Source organism: Felis catus, chromosome B2, assembly GCF_018350175.1.
Source record: "Felis catus isolate Fca126 chromosome B2, F.catus_Fca126_mat1.0, whole genome shotgun sequence".
NCBI classification, from domain to species: domain Eukaryota; kingdom Metazoa; phylum Chordata; class Mammalia; order Carnivora; family Felidae; genus Felis; species Felis catus.
Genome location: NC_058372.1, coordinates 149,181,578 through 149,201,219, shown reverse-complemented (window position 1 = coordinate 149,201,219; position 19,642 = coordinate 149,181,578). Strand labels below are relative to the sequence as shown.

The 19,642-nt window shown below is 50.7% G+C and overlaps 1 protein-coding gene and 1 non-coding gene across 4 annotated transcripts in view; one reads left to right on the top strand and one right to left on the bottom strand.

Moving 5' to 3' along the window:
* The window catches only part of RPS6KA2 (ribosomal protein S6 kinase A2), a 354,059-nt gene that overhangs the window by 83,162 nt on the left and 251,255 nt on the right, over positions 1–19,642 (top strand). The gene's annotated exons all lie outside the window — the stretch shown is intronic.
* On the bottom strand, positions 1,355–1,464 carry LOC111560647. The gene has a single exon (XR_002742649.1). It is a non-coding gene; the product is annotated as a U6 spliceosomal RNA (small nuclear RNA).

Below are 19,642 nucleotides of genomic sequence, written 5' to 3'. Positions count from 1 at the left end.
CGCTCACGGAGAGGGGTGGCGCCAGGGCACAGATGTCCGGAGGTGTGTTCGCTGAGGGCCACCTCAAGGGCTGCCTGCCGCACGGGGGGTTGCCGCGTAGATGTGGGGGTGGGGGCGGGGACCCAGGAGTAGCTGAGCAAAAGCAAGAAATGGGGAATCCTAATTTTAGAAATGTGACGCTCCTCCCAGTCTGTGCCAAGAAAGGACATCCCTTTTTAGCACCTTGTTTTTCCTTCCTCAGGAGGTGTAAGGACAGATTTTTCTCTATTCTTTGCCCCGTTCTCCAGATGTCAGGGACCGATGCTGAGCTTCTGGTAATAAAGTTGTAGGAGCACAGCCTCTCTGCCCCGAGATGCTGCGGGGAGCTTTCCAGGCCCAGACACAGCATCTTCCAAGCTCACAACTGTGAGTGAGTCCTTTACGTCAGGGCTCAGACCAGGGACCCGACTCAGGGGACGAGCCTGGCGTCAGCGTGTGTGGCTGGGACGAGCCCCTCACTCAGTGTCTGTCTCTGCAACTTTAAAGGAGTCAACGTTTTCTATGTGAGAAAGCCCACTCCGCCTTTCAATGGATAATTTGCAGAGAGGAAGTCTGGAATTCTCTTGAATACCAGTGGTGCATGCGGCTTCTATGCAGGGTCCTCACTGCCTGCAGGATGCTGATTATAAGGTCTGAGGTCTGAGTCATCTCACAAGGCATCTGGAGACACGCACCGAGGAATCTAAGGGGTAATTAAGCACTTTGCGGAGTAAAGAGCACACTGCAGGTACCTACCAATTATTACACCCGGCTGTGGCGGGCGGGGGTGAAGGGTCATGGTCGAGCGTGGTTTATTAGGTAATGAGAGGCTGACAGCTTTGAAGGTCTGTTTGTTCCTACATAATTATATACAAGGGCAGCCCGGCTTTGTAGATGAAGCACAGTGTGAACACTATTTAGCAAGTGGGAGGAAATGACCTGAAAATTTTGTATCTTCTAGGGATTTCTAGAACCTTCCTTCACATAAGTGGCAAGGAATGTCACACCTTTATGGGTATTCGTCCTTTCTCCCGTGTGAACACACGCAGGTCTCTGAGCCCTTCCCGCTTCCAACCAAGCTGACCGTCCACAGAAGGTGTGCAGGGATTGGAGGGCTGGTAGGGGGTGAACCCGGTAAGCCTCGGAGAAACAAGGCTGCTGGTTTTGTTAATTTTATCTTATTTTTTATTTTTTAAAACTTACATCCAAATTAGTTAGCATATAGTGCAACAATGATTTCAGGAGTAGGGTCCTTAGTGCCCTTCCCCCATTCAGCCCATCCCCCCTCCCGCAACCCCTCCCGTAATCCTCAAGTTTGTTCTCCAGATTTAAGAGTCAGAAATACGGAAGCTTCACGAACTTGCGCGTCATCCTTGTGCAGGGACCATGCTAGTCTCCTCTGTATCGTCCCAATTTTAGTATAGGTGCTGACAAAGAGAGGAGAACAAGGCTGCTGTTTTGACAGAATAAACTGGACGGTATTTTAGAGCTTTGGGGGTTTTGTGGATCTTGGAGTGGATTTTTTTGTGGCCAGGAGAAGTTTCTGAGTGGTCTTGACCTCCCCCACCAACCTGGATGTTGGATAAATCTTGGATACATTTTGCTGGAGAAATGGAAAGAAATTCGGGGAAAAGAACAGGGGAAACCTCACAGAGGCCAGCGGGGGGCAGACGTCACATTCTAACGTGCAAGCCACCCGGGGGGGGGGGGGGTGGTGTGCAATCAGCTCACAGGTACCATGTGCTCTTACCACGCGGGTCGATTTCACGGGGCTCTAGAAAATCTCAACAGGGGCTTCCTAGTAGCATTCAGGAAACAGGACAGAATGACTCGGTGGACCGGATGTGTTTTGGGACAAGGGACCTCAGCTCTGCCTTGGAAGATGCGAAGCACGAATGCCTTCTGCTCCGTGAGCCTCGAGAATTTTCCAAGGGAAGAACAGAGATGAGATCGCACACGTAGATTCAATTCCCAAACTATTTGCCTGTGTTCGGTCTTCATTCAGAGATAGCAGCTGGAAGGTGGAGGGTTCGGTGTCTGTTGATGAGTCTGACAGTTGGAGAGAGTTTTACCATGAACTTTACCGTTTGGGAACCTGCATAACACGTTGTTGTTGTTTTTAAGTTTATTTGTTTTTGAGAGACGGCGCAAGTGCGGGAGGGGCAGAGAGAGGAAGAGAGAAAATCCCACGCAGGCTCCGCGCTGTCTGCACAGAGCCCGACGGGGGGGCTCGAACTCGCAAACCGTGAGATCATGACCTGAGCTGACGTCGGACACTTAGCTGACAGACCCCATGACGTGTTTTTAACAAAACCATCAGTACAGTGTTCAGCCGGATGCAGCATGTGCGCGTAAATCAGACCTGTCTCTGCTTCTGTCCCCCTGAGCTTTCCGGAGCGCTCGGATGTAGCCTTAGCTCATCGACGGTGGCATTTCATCAACTCTCTGACCTGTAGACATTCACAGCGTTTTGGTCCTATTGTTAGTTTGCTTTGCAAATCGTTGCCATACTCTGTGCGCCTGTGGCGCGTCCCTGGAAGCCGGGCTGCTGGAGAGGGAAGAACTATCATTTCCAGCTTCGCTTATGCCGCCGAAGCGTCTCCCCGGCGAATAAGCGACTTCTCAGCGCTCTTTCAGGTTTGCTGGGAATTTAGTCCGAGGTTGTCTTACTGTGAGTCACGACTTGGAAAGTGGATCTGAAATAGCACGAGGACATAGGCGCAGAGCTTCGTAATCCATACGCCGAGACTCCCCTCCGTCTGTATAATGGTTTACTGGTTGCGGTAACAAGGGATGCGCACTTTCCAAATCGGTGGTATTTTATCGTTCTGCGCGTGGGAAGTCTGTTATGGGAAAGGTGAGTTTGCCTAATCCTTCGTGAGACAAATTTATAAAATATTTAACTGCCCCTGAAGGAGAAATTGCCTTAGAAAGAAAACACGGCTCTGCTTAGGGCTGGCTCAGCATCCACGGACTCGGGTGTGCCGCAGCCTGGCGTGTGTGGTGACAGGTGCCGCATCGCGGGGACAGTAAACCTGCATATTGTTCTCGCGCTGCTGTCTGGCCCCCGTACCTGTGTGTGAACTCGTGAGGTCTCTTGATGCTCTTCCGGAATAATGGCTGAGTATTTTCCTTGGCACGTGAAAGAACCGATGGCTGGAACTTCCCGAGGACACGAGACCGCGAGCCGCTGGGCGTGGGCAGAGGGGTTACACCCTCCTGAAGTGTAAGGGGTCAGTGCCGTCGCTCATGACCCGTGTTTCTTTCCAAGAGTCTGAGTATCTCTTTTCCACCCAAGCAGATGGTGCTTAGGGAGGAAACCTCGTGTTTGTAATCCTTCCCGGTCTAAACACTCCAGAAGGTCCACGCCTGCTAACAGGAGGCAGAAAACTAGAGGGCAAGACGGGTCGCGTTCTGCCCAGGCCTGTTGTGAACCAGTAGCCCCTCTCTGTCCTGCGTGGGCCGCTGTGGGCACCGCTCCCCCGTGCCTGCGGCGGTCACCCCGACACACTGAGGCCACTGGGGACTTCTGAACACAGGACCGCGGCTCCCGCGTTGGAGAAAGAGCGATCACCTCGGTTCCTGTCTCCCTCTGACGAGTGGATCTTTGCCCCGACAGCCTGCACCTGATCACGGCAGCCTTCGAGGATGGGGCCCTCCCCCCGTTTGGGGCCGACACCCCCTCTCGCGGCAGCTTCACCCCTGCCCCGACAGCATCCCCGGAACCCTTACCGTGTGCACTTCGCCCTCTCCCCTGAGTGCCGGTGCCCCCCACTCGGCCCACGGACTCGCTCCGGTCCTCTCTCACAAGGAGACCCAGGAGCTTTCCTTTGGCCGCGGACTCCCCTCTGAGGCCTGCCCACCTCCCCTCTCCTAAGCGGCAAGGGTATGATATGAAGGACATACATCCACGCTGCAAGATGACGTCAGAATTACGGTACGAGCAGACCCGGGGGCTGAGGGTAGGACGAGAACAGCCATGGGCTGGTGCCCACAGCTCCTACCGTGGGGCCCCTGCGTCTTTTGGGAATGCGTGTGTCCTCACCTTGTCTGCTCCTAAGTTCCCTAGATGTCAGTGCAAGAGAACACTCCAGGCATTTCCGTCTCCAAGCAGTACAGCGATCCAGGTGAGTCAAGCTGCTCTTGCTACTGGCTGGGTAGACCTCGCTCCCTGGGGTCCGTAAAGCGGGTTATCAGACGTTAGGAACAGTACAATCACCTCTGCCCTGCAGCCTGATGCCGCAGATGTCCGCAGACTTTCCCCTTCAACAAGCTGAGAACGTCACGGCCAAGTATCACTTGGTGTAGAATCCTCGAGGCCCAGACTGACACAGGGTGGTCCGGCTGGGCCAGGAGTGCTCGCTCACCCCTCTCCTGCCCCCAGACACATGAAAGCCCCATGGAGGAGGGTCCTGAACCCCCAGAGAGAGAGAGGTGACATTTGGGGAATGTCTAGGGTACCTTTTCTGCGGAGAAGAGAGTAGGCTTTCATATGCTGCTGACTTGTCCGGAACAATGTTTGAGGCATGTTAGGTGACTGAGTTCAGGGTTATGTGTCCTGAAAGATCCCAGGGAAGCAGAACTTATCTAAAATGAGATCCAGCTGACTCCCTACCACCGCTCCAGGGTACAGGATTGACCTGAGAAGTGAGGGCCCAGCCAAGGACGTGTACCTGGGATTCCTCGAGGCTTTGTTCTGGCCAACCACTGCCCCTGCCTTCAGGGTTCATGTCTAGCATCGTGTCTTCTGGAAGAGGCTCCTGAGGCCTCCCATTGTACCTGTCCCCTCTGCACTGAACACAGTTTGGAGGTCTCCCCATGATCCACCTGTTTCCCTGGACAGCAGTCCCCACAAAGGGGGCACTGTTCTTAATTCCTGGTGAATATTCAGTGCTCTGGAACATAGAATGGTGATGCTTGCTGAATGGCGTCAGGATTGGGGGCTGCTTTTGAAGCTGTGACAGCTTCTAAGGCAAGGTGAAATGATTCCTGGCTCCCTGAGCCAGGGCTCATGGTGCTTTGTGGCCGTCCCGTCCGGCCAGGGGGCCAGCCCCTGGTGAGCTTGGTCCAGGAGGCCCAGTGACTGACCAGCTCTCTCCTGGGTGGCCGGTGGCCTCTGAACGCTGGATCCCGTGGAACCGCTTTGGAGTGCACTCCTCTTTCTGAGAGCGCTGTATCCCGATGGGGAGGACTACTCCTAAGAATGTTTTTTCCCATTTGGATATTTTAGAGGAGGTCATCAAACGGTAGAGGAATTTCGGAAAAATTCAACAAGGTATGAGGTTCCTAGCGTCTAGTTTGATATGTTAATATTTTGGCTTTTTTTTTTTTTGTCTTTCTTTTTTGTAGTAAAACCAAAAGAGAAAGAAAAAAAAATGAAATTCTGCAAAAAAAAGTATTTTGACTTTAGTATTTCTAGTCCTTTCCCGCCTCCACAGCCGTGGCTACTAAGACTTTGGTACAATGCCTTCCCCTCCACTTTTGTGCTTTTTGTTAAGAGTACGTGTGTATTAAAAAATAATATACAGGGGCGCCTGGGTGGCTCAGTCAGTTGAGCGTCCGACTTCAGCCAGGTCACGATCTCGCGGTCCGTGAGTTCGAGCCCCGTGTCAGGCTCTGGGCTGATGGCTCAGAGCCTGGAGCCTGCTTCCGATTCTGTGTCTCCCTCTCTCTCTCTGCCCCTCCCCCATTCATGCTCTGTCTCTCTCTGTCTCAAAAATAAAATAAACATTAAAAAAATTAAAAAAAATAATATACAGAATAGCTTTGTGTAGCTTAACATTTATGTAATGAAAAAACTGAAACCACGACGCCTGTCTTCCTGCAGGTTGTGTGTTTCACCCCACGTTGTCACTTAGATTTTTCTACGTCTGTGGTTCAGTCCTTTTCAGGGCCTCTCAGCGTTCCAGCCTGGGACTATTTCCTGTTTGTTTTCAACACCCAACATGTGGCTCCTCCCGTCCCTTCTCCTTCCCCGTGTGCCCAGAATGGGAATCTTGGAGTAACAGGGTGTTTTCAACTTTACCAGGGGTTCCCGGCCTTCTGTCCTAAGGCTTCTTAGTAGAACTGTCTCCTGGGCCCAGAAACCACTATTGATTGATTGGTTCCCAGTAGATTTTAGAAACAGAGAGTGTGTTTGTGTGGGATGCGCAGTGCCCGTCCGGATCTCCCCCCCCCCCCCCCCGCCCTGAGGCCATCCCCCTTCCCTCAGCAGGCAGGGCGCCCGTCCCAGCCATCACCCCACCCGGGAGCCAACCTGTGCTGGGTGGTGTGGCCGGAGGTGGGGGCAGGGAGCCCATCCACAAGAGCGGGTCAGAGGTGATGCTTAGCTCAGTTGGAGCCAGACAACTCAAGGTTGCTCTAACACCAGGGGTGGGAGAGTGGCCTGGCCGGCAGCAGCCCACTGGCTGGTGGACCCTTTAGGAAGGTCTGCACGGGAGAGTCAGGCAGGGAAGGGGAGGAAGGGGAGCAGGGTGGAGAGCAAAGGAAATTGGACGGATAGAACTATTTATGTATTCTTTTAGAGGGAGCGTGAGCAGGGGAGAGACAGAGAGAGAGGGAGAGAGAGAGAATCCCAAGCAGGTTGCACGCTGTCAGCAAAGAACCCACTGTGGGGCTCGAACTCATGAAACTCTGAGATATTGACCTGAGCTGAAACTGACTCAACCGACTGAGCCACCCAGGCGCCCCGATGATGGAACTTTTTAAGTCAGGTTTCAAAAACGATTATTTCACGTCTGTATTAGTTTGCTAGGACTGCCGTAATAGAGTCCCTCCGATGGTGGCTTACGTGTCAGACATTAATTTGTCACGGTCCTGGGGGCGGGGGGGTCCAAGATCAGGTGTGGGTGAAATCCCAGCGTGGCCGCTTCAGAGGCCATGAACCTGCTCCAGGCTTCCCTGCTGGCTCACGTGGTTTGCTAGCTGCCCTCGGGGTTCCTTGGCCCGTGGCACCGACACTCCGATTTCCATCTTTGATGGCGTCCCCCCTGTGTGTGTGTGTCTGTGTCCACATTTCCCCTTTGCACAGGGGCACCAGTCACATTGGATGAAGGTCCCCCTCCGCCCCCCCGCCGATGACCTCATTCCAACTTGATCATCTGCAAAGAACCCTATTTCCAAAGAAGGTGACATTCTGAGATTATGGGGTGAGGACTTGGGCATCCTTGGTGGCAGGGGACACAAGCATTTTCTTCCTCTGGAAGCTGGCTTGGAAAACATCTGTGCGGTTCAGGACACGAACGTTCTCTCCACTCTGCTGTGTGGTCTGATTCTCCTCCAACCGGATACGCTCAGGGATGCATTCCCCCTGGACTGCATTGATTCTGAGCAGCCTGTCTGGCTAGTCGGTCGAGAAGGAGGGATTAGAAAGTTCTAGTAACTTTTTTTTTTTTAATCTCCAGAAAAAACTTCTCTGTATTCTTTTTTTTTTTTTTTTTTTTTTTTTGTAGATTGTACTAGAAATGACATGGAAAACAATGGCGGGTGACTTTGCTGTCCCTCTCGTGGTGTTAGAGTAAGCACGTCCCTCTAGGCCCTGCCTTTGGTTCCGCATCTCCTGGGCGGACAGCGGTCGAGTAAATAGCACACCGCGCTCAGGGCCAGCCGGCGGGAAGGCCCTGCAAGAGTCAGGAGAGGAGGACCCGTTAGGAGCACCATCCACACCAGGCACGCGAAGGGCGTCCGCGTTTCATCGGATTTTGTTCATTTTTCTTGCAGTCTTCAGGTCTTTGTCTATGTGCTTATTAAAGGGCAGATCACGAAGTAAGTGCTACCAGGTAAACCAAACTAAGCTAATGAGAGGTGCAGAGAGAGTAGGTCCCTTCAAGTTTAAGAAATACCAAGGTCAGTGCGCTAGAATGATGGTTTCCAAGACCGTGGGGCAACCACAGACTTGTCTGCGATGGACCTCATCTCCAGGCTCGCGCTCCCGCTCTGGCTTCGTTAGTCGTGTAGAAGAAAGAACTGTAATCTGTAAACCCAGACAAGGCAATTTTGGAAATGAGGAAGGAACACGTGGTGTTGATCCCGCTGTAAAATCCACACAGTTTCCAGCTTCCTCTGGTTGGAGTCAGTTTGGACCATAGGGGGTTTCTAAACATTTTTTTGGTAAGTTAAAAAAATTTTTTTATCATTTTTTTCATGAGAGAGAGAGAGAGAACGCGTGCGTGCGAGAGGGTTCACACAGGCGGGAAAGGGGACGGAGGGAGAGAGAGAATCCCAAGCAGGGTCCATGCCCAGGGCAGAGCTCGATGTGGGGCTCGATCCCAGGACCCTGAGATCTTGACCTGAGCTGATATCAAAAGCCAGACACTCAACCAACTGAGCCACCCAGGCGCCCCCATGGGGGGTTTCTTTAAGACAACCTGGGAGCCCTTACATTCAGGATCCCGAGCATTACCCACATCCTGTGGCATCAAGAGACTTGGATGAGTGACCAAGCTTGGGAATGGCGCCTGGAGCTGCCCGCTAGACCCTCCCTTCCTGACCCTCCCCTAACACTCGGCTTCGGAAGCCCATGTCTGGTCTCCTGTTTTCAGTTTTGTAGCTGCTGTTTTTCCAGGCTCTGACAATTCCTGACGTTTTTCCTGACAAACAGCCATGGGGTCCCTCCCCCACCCACCCTGGAACCCAGAGTTGTCACAGGAGCAGCCCTGCCACCTGCATGTCCCAGCCTGCACGGCAGACGGTGGTGGGAGCCCCGACTTGCAGCCTCTGACACTAGTAACGGTCATTCAGTAGGTTTTCGTAGTACAGACAGTCTCCTGGTTGTCGAGTCCTTGGAAGCCTGTTCTCCGGAGACCCGGAGCTCCCACTGAAGACCAGATGACCCAGGGCGCATCGCCCATGTCCCCAGCCAATACTTGGCTGCAGGAAAGGAATCAAAGGCTTGAGAGAGTAACAATTTTAAAAACCGTCACTCAAAGAACAAAGATAATTAAAATTCTTTTAATGAGAACGTGTTCCGGGCGAGTCGTAGGATCAGTCTGGTCCTCTTCCACCCGCCGTGGCAAAAACGGGATGCCCGAAGGGTTTTCTCTTCACGACTGGCCAAATGCCTTGTGTGTTTGCTCACTGGCTTCATTTCTGTGAGCTAGCTTCCTGCCTCGATGATTTCTCACAATTCTCCAACGTGTATTGCTTGGAAGCTATCTTAGGGGAAAGCGTGAGCCACGGCCAAGACCAATAAAGGTTCAAGGACACTGTAGCCCACGGGGAAGCCACCGGCATGGTGGTGAGGAGGGTTCCTGGCCCCCGGTGTTGTAAAAAAAATCATGGTTTGGAAACTGGAAGGCTTTGCTGTGCCGAATTGTTTGAGGTGCCGGCACAAAACACGATTAAGTGTGTCGTGTGTGGGTCCAGAGGATCAAGCAGGAATAGACGTGGAGAAGGGGATGCAGGGAAGGAAGGAAGCATGTCAGTTTCCAAGCAGGGTTTCAGCTCAACGGTTGGAGCCACCCGCTTCTAGTGCTTTCTTTGAACAACAGGTAGCCCAGTGGTACTCGGGAAGGCCTATCATAAGGGGGCTTTGTGCCTAAAAACTCTCTAGGGGCGCTTGGGTGGCCCAGTCGGTTAAGCGCCCAACTCTTTATCTCAGCTCAAATCATGATTTCTCGGTGCGTGGTTCAAGCCCCACATCTGGCTCTGCGCCGACAGTGCGGAGCCTGCTTGGGAGTCTCTCTCTCTCAAATAAATAAATAAACATTAAAAAAAAAAAACTGTCTAGATGGCCTCTGTGTCCCTTCCAATCCTGAGATTTCCATGCAGACATGGCAGATTTTACCCTTGTTAAAAATAATAAGAACTTCACTTGAAATGCCCTAAAACCCCGGGGGAAAATACACAGACTAACGTAGAGATCGCTTCCTTTAAAAATGCAACCTTTCGGCCTGATTCTATCACGTTCCCATTGGTTTCTTCACATCACTATCCTTGAGAGTTTTTGATGTGCAATCAGTTTAGGTGTTTATGTTGCTGATTTCCTGTGCCAAATGTTTACCTTTGAACGGCTGATCTTTTTTATCCCCTCAGCTTTGTGGAGATGTAGTTGACACGCGATAATCATGTAAGTTTAAGGCATACAGCATGCTGATTCGACACAACAATCACCACCATGGTATTAACTGCCGTCTCTATCCCATTACATAATTACCATTTTTCTGTGTGTGTGGTGAGAACACTTAAGATCTACTCGCTTAGCATCTTTCAAGTGTATAATACACTATTATTAACTATAATCACGCTGTACGTCTGACCCCCAAAACTTATTCATGCATCAATTTACATTCCCACCAACAGTTCATGAGGGTTTCCTTTTCTTCACATCCTCACCCGCACTTGTGATCTCTTGTCTTTGAAAAATTTTTTTTAATGTTTATTCATTTTTGAGGGAGAGAGACATAGCCTAAGCAGGGGGAGGGTCAGAGGGAGAGGGAGACACAGAATCCGAAGCAGGCTCCGGGCTCTGAGCTGTCGGCACAGAGCCCGACGCGGGGCTCGAACTCACAGACCGCGAGATCGTGACCCGAGCCAAAGTCAGACGCTTAACCAATTGAATTACCCAGGCACCCCTGTGATCACTTGTTTTGACAGGTGTGAGGTGGTATCTCAGTGTGGTTTGGATTTGCGTTTCCCTGGTGATGAGTGATGTTGAGCATCTTTTCACGTACCTCGTGGCCATCTGGATGCCTTCTTTGGAAGAATGTCTATTCAGTTCCTCTGCCCGTTTGTTAATTGGATTGTTTAGTTTTTGTTGTCGTTGGGTTGTAGGAGTTCCTTACACTTGGATAGTGTAGGATTCCATTGGCTGCCTTTCCATTGTGTGGATTCTTCCGTTGCGCGGAAACTTGAGTGTGATGTCGTCCCGCTTCCTAATTTGTGCTTTTGTTGCTTGTGGTTTCAGTGTCCTAGCCAAGAAATCGTCGCCAAGACCAAAGTCAAGGAGGTTTCCCCTGTTTTCTGTTAGGAGTTTTATGGTTTCACTTCTTCCGTTTATGCCTCTAATCCATTTCAAGTTATTTGATTATAATGGTGTAAGATAGGGGTCTAATTTCACCCTTCTGCATGTGGATCTCCAGTGTCCCCAGCACCACCTGTGGAAGAGACCTTCCTTCCCTTTTGGCTGTGTCTTGAAGGACTAATCTTGTCTGCGATTTACTTCTAATCTTGTTTAGCACGTTCAAAAAGTCGCTTACCTCTGATAGCAGGCAGACCTCGTGTGTATATTTCATCTGCCCCTCGGTAGGCTTCAGAAAGAAGAGTGGTCTGTGGTGATGCTCCATCAGGTTAAATATTTAGGGAATGAAGCATCCTGTAAAGTTAGTCCGGCTCAACCTGTGTCTTTGATGCCTGTGTTACAAATCTTAGCATCATTTTTCAGGTAGAGAGCTTTTCCTTTCGAATAGCAGTGCTTGTCTGTGTTTATAAACGTAGAGCCCGCGCGAGAAAAGAGAAACCGTTGTCTTCGCTGTTACCTAACGTGGGTCCCACTCGTCCAGGATCTGGCAGTCTGACAGCCTGTCCATTCAGGGTCTTTGTCTTGTAGTGATGGGGCGGCTGCGTAGGGCAAAGTCAGTGGAAAACAACAGGGAAGCTGCCGGAAAGAGTCGTTTGGCCGGACTTTCATTTCCCGAGCCCTTGGTGGTTGAGTTGAGCCACCCCTGAATCTCACATCCATTGAGAGCGGGCCGGGATGATGGTGACGAGTCCTACTCTGGTCCTCTGACAGCACCTCTGGGACGGCGGCCGGAGAGGAGGCTCATCTCGAAGTATTTCAGAGACATTTGAGGCCGAATGAATGAGACCCACTCAAGGGACACGTGCCATCTGCCTTGTCTGCCGCCCGATCAGCCCGATTGTGTGTCCCGCCACGCCGTGCACGTGCACGCACACGCGCATCCACCGAGCAAGTGCTGGGACCCCGCTTCTCACCCACGTCTCCGCCCCTGTGCCCGGAGGGGGTCTGCCTTCTCCCGTCCTGCCTTTCCTTCGTCCCTTCCCTCTGTGAGACCCTTTCCCCATTTAACTCTCCCTTCTGATGTAAGGTGCTTAGCCCTACAGGAGCAGGACTGTTGGGTTCTGTGGGTGAATAAAAGCTTGACACATAAATGGGCATTTATATAAAAGCAAACCCTGACGTCTCTGTGCGGACCCTCGAGTAGCCGGACAGACAAGTGCACAGTCCACCCCTCCAAGTTCGGTATGTTTGTAGTCCGTCTTCACTCAGAGCTGAGCTTCCGGACTTTGGAAACACACACTTTCGTGGAGGGTAGACTTCTCTCATCGGGCTCCACCTTCACTGTTAGACTGATTGCTGGCACATTTTAAAATGCTTTTCGTGTTTAAAACGTTTTTATGTTTAAAAGGTTTATGTGTTTTTCTTTCATTGACAGTCAAACGTAAAAGGCAGTTTAGCATCTTATCAACATCTACGTCTTAAGAAAGCGGAAACAATTTTTGTTAAGTGCTGGGATATTGAAGCAAAACGTCCAGAATAGGCAAATCTATAGAAACAAAGTAAATTAGTGTCTTCCACCATCGATCTTTAAAATTAAATGCAAGTTTGAATATTTTTCTTTCGAAGTAAAAGATTCTTTTTTAAGGATATACATAATTTTAATGTTTATTTATTTATTTTGAGAGAGAGAGAGAGAGCAGGGGAGGGGCAGAGAGAGAAGGAGGGAGAGAGAATCCCAAGCAGGCTCCAAGCTGTCGGCGCAGAGCCCGACGTGGGGCTCGATCTCACGGACTGTGAGATCGTGACTTGAGCCGAAACCAAGAGTCAGACACTGAACTGACTGAGCCCCCCAGGCGCCCCATGGATGTATAAGATTTCTTAAGTCATAGTTTGAATTCTGGGGTTATCTCGTCAGTTTCAGTCATAAGTTTCAACAGAGGGTAATTGTTCATCTTAATATATTAGAAACAAAGAGTTAAAAATCAGTTCTAGAATTTGGGACATTACAGCACATGCGGATTTTTCAAGGGTAATGTTTTAATAAATTTTTTTTTTTTAACATTTATTTATTTTTGAGACAGAGAGAGACAGCATGAATGGGGGAGGGGCAGAGAGAGAAGGAGACACAGAATCGGAAACAGGCTCCAGGCTCTGAGCCATCAGCCCAGAGCCTGACGTGGGGCTCGAACTCACAGACCGCGAGATCGTGACCTGGCTGAAGTCGGACGCTTAACCGACTGCGCCACCCAGGCGCCCCGAAGGGGTAATGTTTTATAGAGAAAACATCATGTGGCCAAGCAGAGGAGAGGATTTAAATGTGGAGCCAAGGTCTACCTTCAAGGACAAGATTCTGAGACATTTAAATACAGGAGAAATCAGGTCGTGGAGTGACAGTAATCTTTGTTTTGAAAGCTTTATTTATTTTTAATATTTATTTTCTTAAGTGGGTTCCACGCCCAACGTGGGGCTTGAACTCATGACCCTGAGATCAAAGGTCAGGTGTTCTACCGATTGAGCCGGCCAGGTGCTCCAAAGTTTTTTTTTCTTTGAGTTCAGCAAGCCAAGGGGTCCTTGGAAAAGCCAGGGGAAAAAGAAAACATAGAGTCTACTTAGATATAGAGCCCAAGGCAAATGACCGTGGGGGTTTTGTGACAGGGGAGGGTGTAAACGCCACCAGTGTTAAGCATGTTAAATAGCATCAGACACCGAAAAGGCAGAAGAGAAGGTGGGAGTCTGTGCCTATTTCCTCAACGCCCAGATGACTGAGCCCGTAGAGAGGATGTCAGTTTGGTAAAATCAAGGGCACAGGTATTGAATTACTAGAAAAATGAAATACTGTAATTTAAGAAGCCAGAACCAAAATGACGCGGAGAAGTGAGCGAACAAGTTTATCTTTCGTGGCGTGTCATTAAGGGAGCCTGTGCAAAGCGGATGAGTCAAGGAATAGAAGTTTCCGTTTATCATAAAGCTCTTCATGAAACCAGGCTGCGGACGGCTCAACGCGATGAAAACACACAGAACGCAAAACCGAGAAATGGGGCCGAATGGCAAAAGGTAGGAAGCAAAAGAAACCAGAAAACCGGAAACATGGTAAGTATGGCACCAAAACTGAGCCCCAGCAGAGTTTTCACGTCACAGAATACATGTGGCGAACACACGTGAAAAATAATTCTCAGGTTGAGTCAGAGCAAAACTACTCTTCCTGTACGTGGCCTGAGGGGATCTCTGAAAATGGCTCCCTCTCCCCTGGACCCAGAAAACCCCGCAAAGTCATGCAGATCAAGAGGTTCAGATCTTTTTAATTTTTTTTTTTAACCTTTATTTATTTTTGAGACAGAGAGAGACAGAGCATGAACGGGGGAGGGTCAGAGAGAGGGAGACACAGAATCTGAAACAGGCTCCAGGCTCTGAGCTGTCAGCACAGAGCCCGACGCGGGGCTCGAACCCACAGACCGTGAGATCCTGACCTGAGCTGAAGTCGGACGCTTAACCGACTGAGCCACCCAGGCGCCCCTGACTTTTTAAAAAAAGATTCATTTATTTTTTTAATTTACATCCAAATTAACATATAGTACAACAGTGATTGCAACAGTAGGTTCCTTGATGCCCCTTCCCCATTTAGCCCATCCCCCCTCCGGCAACCTTGTTTGTTCTCCATATTTCAGAGTCTCTTCTGTTTTGTCCCCCTCCCTGTTTTTATATTGTTTTTGCCTCCCTTCCTTTGTGTTCATCCATCCTGTGTCTTAAAGTCCTCATATGAGTGAAGTCACAGGATATTTGTCTTTGTCTAATTTCGCTTAGCATAATACCCTCCAGTTCCATCCGTGTAGGTGCAAGTGGCAAATTTCATTCTTTTTGATTGCCGAGTAATACTCCGTTGGATGTGTATACCACATCTTTATCCATTCATCCGTCGATGGACATTTGGGCTCTTTCCATACTTTTGGCTATGGTTGATAGTGCTTCGTGTTGAACTTGAGAACCCGAGTGAAACTGTCCAGGCCACCCGGGCTGTGCGTACAGGAATGGCCACCAAGTGTGAGAAGCAGGTCACTTTGCAGAAGCAATGTGTGCCATTCTGTGGCTACAGTGGTAGAGCTGGCCGCACAGAGGGGCTGGGCGCAGGGTTGGTGGCCAAAAAGAGTCCTGATTTTTTACTGCACGTGCTTCAAAAATGCACGGAGTGATGCTGAGCTTAAGGGTTAGACACAGACCCTTGGTCATTGAGCACATCCAGGTGAGCAAAACCCCCAAGATGTGGTACAGAACTTACAGGGCTCATGGTCGGACTCACCGTGCGTGAGTTGCCCTGCCACATGGAGACGCTCCCAGGGCAGACTGTTCCGGAACCAGGAGAGGAGGTTGCACAGAAGAAAGAGATATCCCAGAAGGAACTGAAGAAACGAAAACGTACGATCCGGGAGTAAATTCTGCATAAAATAAAGGCAAATAAAAGTAAATAAAAAACAAAGCAAAAAAAAAAAACCCCAAAACCAAAAAAAATAAATAAGTAAAACCTACCTATTTTTATGAAAAATTGCACCGTATCTGTGAAAGGTTGACTATGAAGTCTGGACTAAAAGGATTTCAAAAAAGGAAGCGGCTTGCAGTATGAAAACAAACCGGGCGAAATTCAAGAAGCAAGCATTAAACATGTTCACTGTGACCTTGACAGAGCGCTTTGGAGAGAAGCCGTCCCGTCCCGGGACCATACTCCAAACAGCAGCACGTAAGCTCGCGAAACAAAGCTGCAGACGACCCAGGAGAAGAGCCACAAAGCGAGGAAATCTTGCCTCGCCCCCGGTGGGTTATGATGACTCTGACACCGTCCCCTCCGGAGTCAGAGCCGCGTGCACTGCCTGTGCCCGGGCCCAGGGCGCGGCTGGACTCAAGTCCCAGCAGGACGGTGGGGAGAACATCGGGGCCGTACGTCTCGAGTGTTGCACCGTGGTCGGAGAATAGGGTCTGAACGGATTCTACTTTTAGGAAGTGACAGAGTTCTTGGGAGAAAAAGAGCACATGTTTGTGACATGTTTTATGGATACTGGAAAGGGAGGTCTATTTTCAGGGTGTGGGTCACTCTCTCTCTCTCTGTCTCTCTTCATGTGCATAGCACACGCGTGTATATGCATGAGGAATGCACGTATGTGCCCACGGGCGCCTCATTTGGGCCTCAAGACGTAGTGCTTTAGTTTTTCAGAACAATGTGCAGATCCCGCTTTGAGCCAGGCTCACAGCTCCTGGGCCGTAGAATCGGCCTCAATCCGGGAGGCTTGGCCGAGGCCCGTCCGCCCTAACTCACCTCTGCCCTAACGCACCTCTGGTTTTTCTTACAACTTTATCTGGACCCTACTCAGTCCCCTTCATACTGGTCACCTTTGGGGCACCTGGGTGGCTCGGTCGGTCAAGCGTCCGACTTCGGCTCAGGTCATGATCTTGCGGTCTGTGATTTCGAGCCCCGCGTCGGGCTCTGTGCTGACAGCTCGGAGCCCGGAACCCCCTTCGGATTCTGTGTCTCCCTCGCTCTCTGCCCTTCCCCCACTCACACTCTGTCTCTCTCCTTCAAAAATAAATAAACATTAAAAAAAATTTATACTGGTCACCTTTACAGAGCACTTCTGTCATATCCCCCTGGAGATACAGGCCCCAAACCTTGCAGTCAGCTTAGAGGTGTTCCTGGGGAGCCAAGCACAGGGATGATTCGTGCTGGCGTCACGGAGAGCCGTGAGGAGTCACGTGGGCCCACAGAGGTGGAGGGTGCTCAAAAGAGAGTAGCTGGAATTATTCCGGGACGGTAGAGCGGGATGGAATTCCTGAACTGAAGGTAAGGGGCTCGCTCCTGTCGAAACGGGGGGAAGCACAGAAGGAAACTCTGAGCAGACCGAAGAAGGCCAGGTCTCCAGAAGGGACGCCCTGTGCTTTGCTCCGAGAAGCAGAGCATCACCCATTTCGGAGGATGAGATAAAGGAAACGAGAAAGTTTTCCATCTACGACGGACGTCAGCAGTCCTATCCAAAGGGCGTCGTGGCAGTTTTCTTCTAGAACCCCAGAGAAAGGATGATAAAGGGTACGTGAGGAACTCACCGTCGAATGGGCATTCTGCCCCTCTCAGGTGGTTGACAGGTGACGCTGAGCTCAAAGGTGTGACCCCCCCCCATGGTCTGCTGGTTCCTTGCGATGTGGGGACAGTATTTTTAGAACCCTACCCTGTTTGAACTTGTGGCCGGAAGGGGGAAAGAAAACCAGGGAAAACTTCCGGCCACCTGAGCCCCGTGCCTCCCGGCTGCCCCCGCTCCTTGTCCGCTTCTTCCTCGTGTAGCAGGCCTGTGCGGCCTCACGCAACACCCTCGCACTTGAAATGTGTTGGGGCCTGTCCTTCCCCTGAGGGACAGGAGGAGGGGTCTCCACCCTCCACGTGTGTTCCGATGTGGTGTTGAGAGGAGACAGTGTCGCCCGGTGGTTGGAGCACAGAGCTGGAACTTAGAGTGAACTGTTTGGGCCTCCCGACATCTGCCCGGCCAAGTCCCAGAGCGTAGGTTGCTTTTCCAGAAAGTCCAGGGTTTGATAACTAAGCCCTGAGAAAACTAGCACCTGCTGATTTATTCTGCTTACACTTCGGATCATACTATATTCTTTTTTTTTTAAATTTTAATGTTTATTTATTTTTGAGAGACAGAGGGATACAGAGTGCGAGCTGGGGAGGGGCAGAGAGAGGGAGACACAGAATCCGAAGCAGGAGCCCGACATAGGGCTCGAACCCATGAACCGTTAGATCATGACCTGAGGTGAAGTCGGATGCTTAACCGACTGAGCCACCCAGGTGCCCCAGGATCATACTGTATTTTGATTATATTTTTGTCCATATTCTGCTTTCCTGCTATAGGTTGCAGTTACTCTTATGATATTAAAAATAAAATCAACCAGTGTAATAACTCTCCGCGTGTGAAATGGGTGCCTCCGTGTTTCGCGGCAATGGTGGTGTCCTGGCAGGCAGGGCAGGGTCACGGAAACGGCTGTTTTGGGGGTGAAGGGCTTGGATCTGACCCAACTTTGGTGCCTGCCTTTCTTCTCTGAGTTGGCAGTTTCTGAGGCAGACGGTTTAGTGGACAGATCGAGTTTGCAGAACAAGGAAGGGGCTTCCATTAAACTCCCAGTTCTGCTAATTCTTACTGCAGAACATTCCAGAGCAGCTGGGTGTGCGGGGCTGGCCTTTCCGTGGGGTTCTGCCCGGGAATGAAGAGCTCATTCGCAGTCGATTGCAATCCACCAGTGCAGCGACGCCCCACTGTTCTGAAGAGGGGCTAACGTGTTCATATGTGAGTTTTGTTCAGAAGACTGAAATTGTTCTTTCCAGAAGGAGCCATTTTAAAAACTAGGTCTTCTACAAGTGTTTTCTTGAAAAACAAAAACAAAAACACCGTGGGGCACCTGGGTGGCTCAGTCAGTCAGGTGTCTGACTCTTGGTGTTGGCTCAGGTCACCATCCCAGGGCTGTGGGATCGAGCCCCACATCGGGCACACCCCAAGCTCGCACACTGGCCGAAGGGCTGTGCTACACGTGAAGCCTGCTTGAGATTCTCTCTCTCCTCTCTCTCCGCCCCTCCCCCCCCCACTCATGCGCTCTTTCTCTCTAAAATACAAATCAAAAAATAATTGAAAGAAAAACAAACACCTTCTGGAGACACCCCGGGTGAGGGAGAGATGCAAGACGGGGATGAAGTTGCAGAGGGCTGTCGTCACGCAGAAGGAGACCCGCAGGGACGCTGCCTTTGGTCGTCCCCGCTGGATGACGGAAGAAAGACAGAGGGGCCACCAGCGTGGGGAGCAATGACTGAATGCAAAAAATCCAGTTCTCTGCCAGTGGGGGAGAGATTTGCCAAAGGGGTCACACACGGCCCTGAAATAATCAACCCTTCCTTAATGATCAGCACCGTGGACACGAAGGCTCTAACTCTGTCCTTTGCAGCCCCCAGAAGGCCTTGCAGTATTTGAATGAATGAATGAATGAATGAAATGCTCAAAAGGTCCCCACCAGTGCGTGCAGTGAGTGGTAAGTACAGGAAGCTGAAAGAGGCACCAGGCACTACAGAACTCCATGGAAACGTCCGAGGCAGTCTTGATGGCTCGAGTGGTGAACGTGCGGTGGTGGGCACACGGACCGAGGTCACGTCGTCTTGACTTCACAAATAACTACACGGTGCTTCCTGTGTGCCAGGCACTGAGCTATGTACTTTATAAGCATTAACTCCTCCTAACCACCTACGAAGCGATCCTATCGTTGTATTCTACAGAAAGGCAGAGAAAAAGCAGAGAGGTTAAGTCACTTGCCCAGGGTCACACAGCTCGTGAAAGGTGGATGTAGGATTTGGGCCTGAGCAGCCGGGCTGGAGGGTCTGGTCTCAAGCACGCCACAGAACCGCCTTCGTGATCGATGACGTGTGGGCCTTCGCGTGTTGTGGGGCCTCGGCTGAATCCGTCGATAAACTGCCTACGTCCCTTCTTTCCCTTTTAACCCTGCCTGACTTCTGAGGGTGCTGCGTTGTACCTGCTACCTCTTTTTCTTTCCCTTCTTGACTTCCCTTTCCTCTGGAGTGAGAGTCGTAGCTTTGAAACACGTTCAAGGCCAGCCTGCTGCTGCGGATGTGCAGTTGAAGAACTTTCTGGTCTG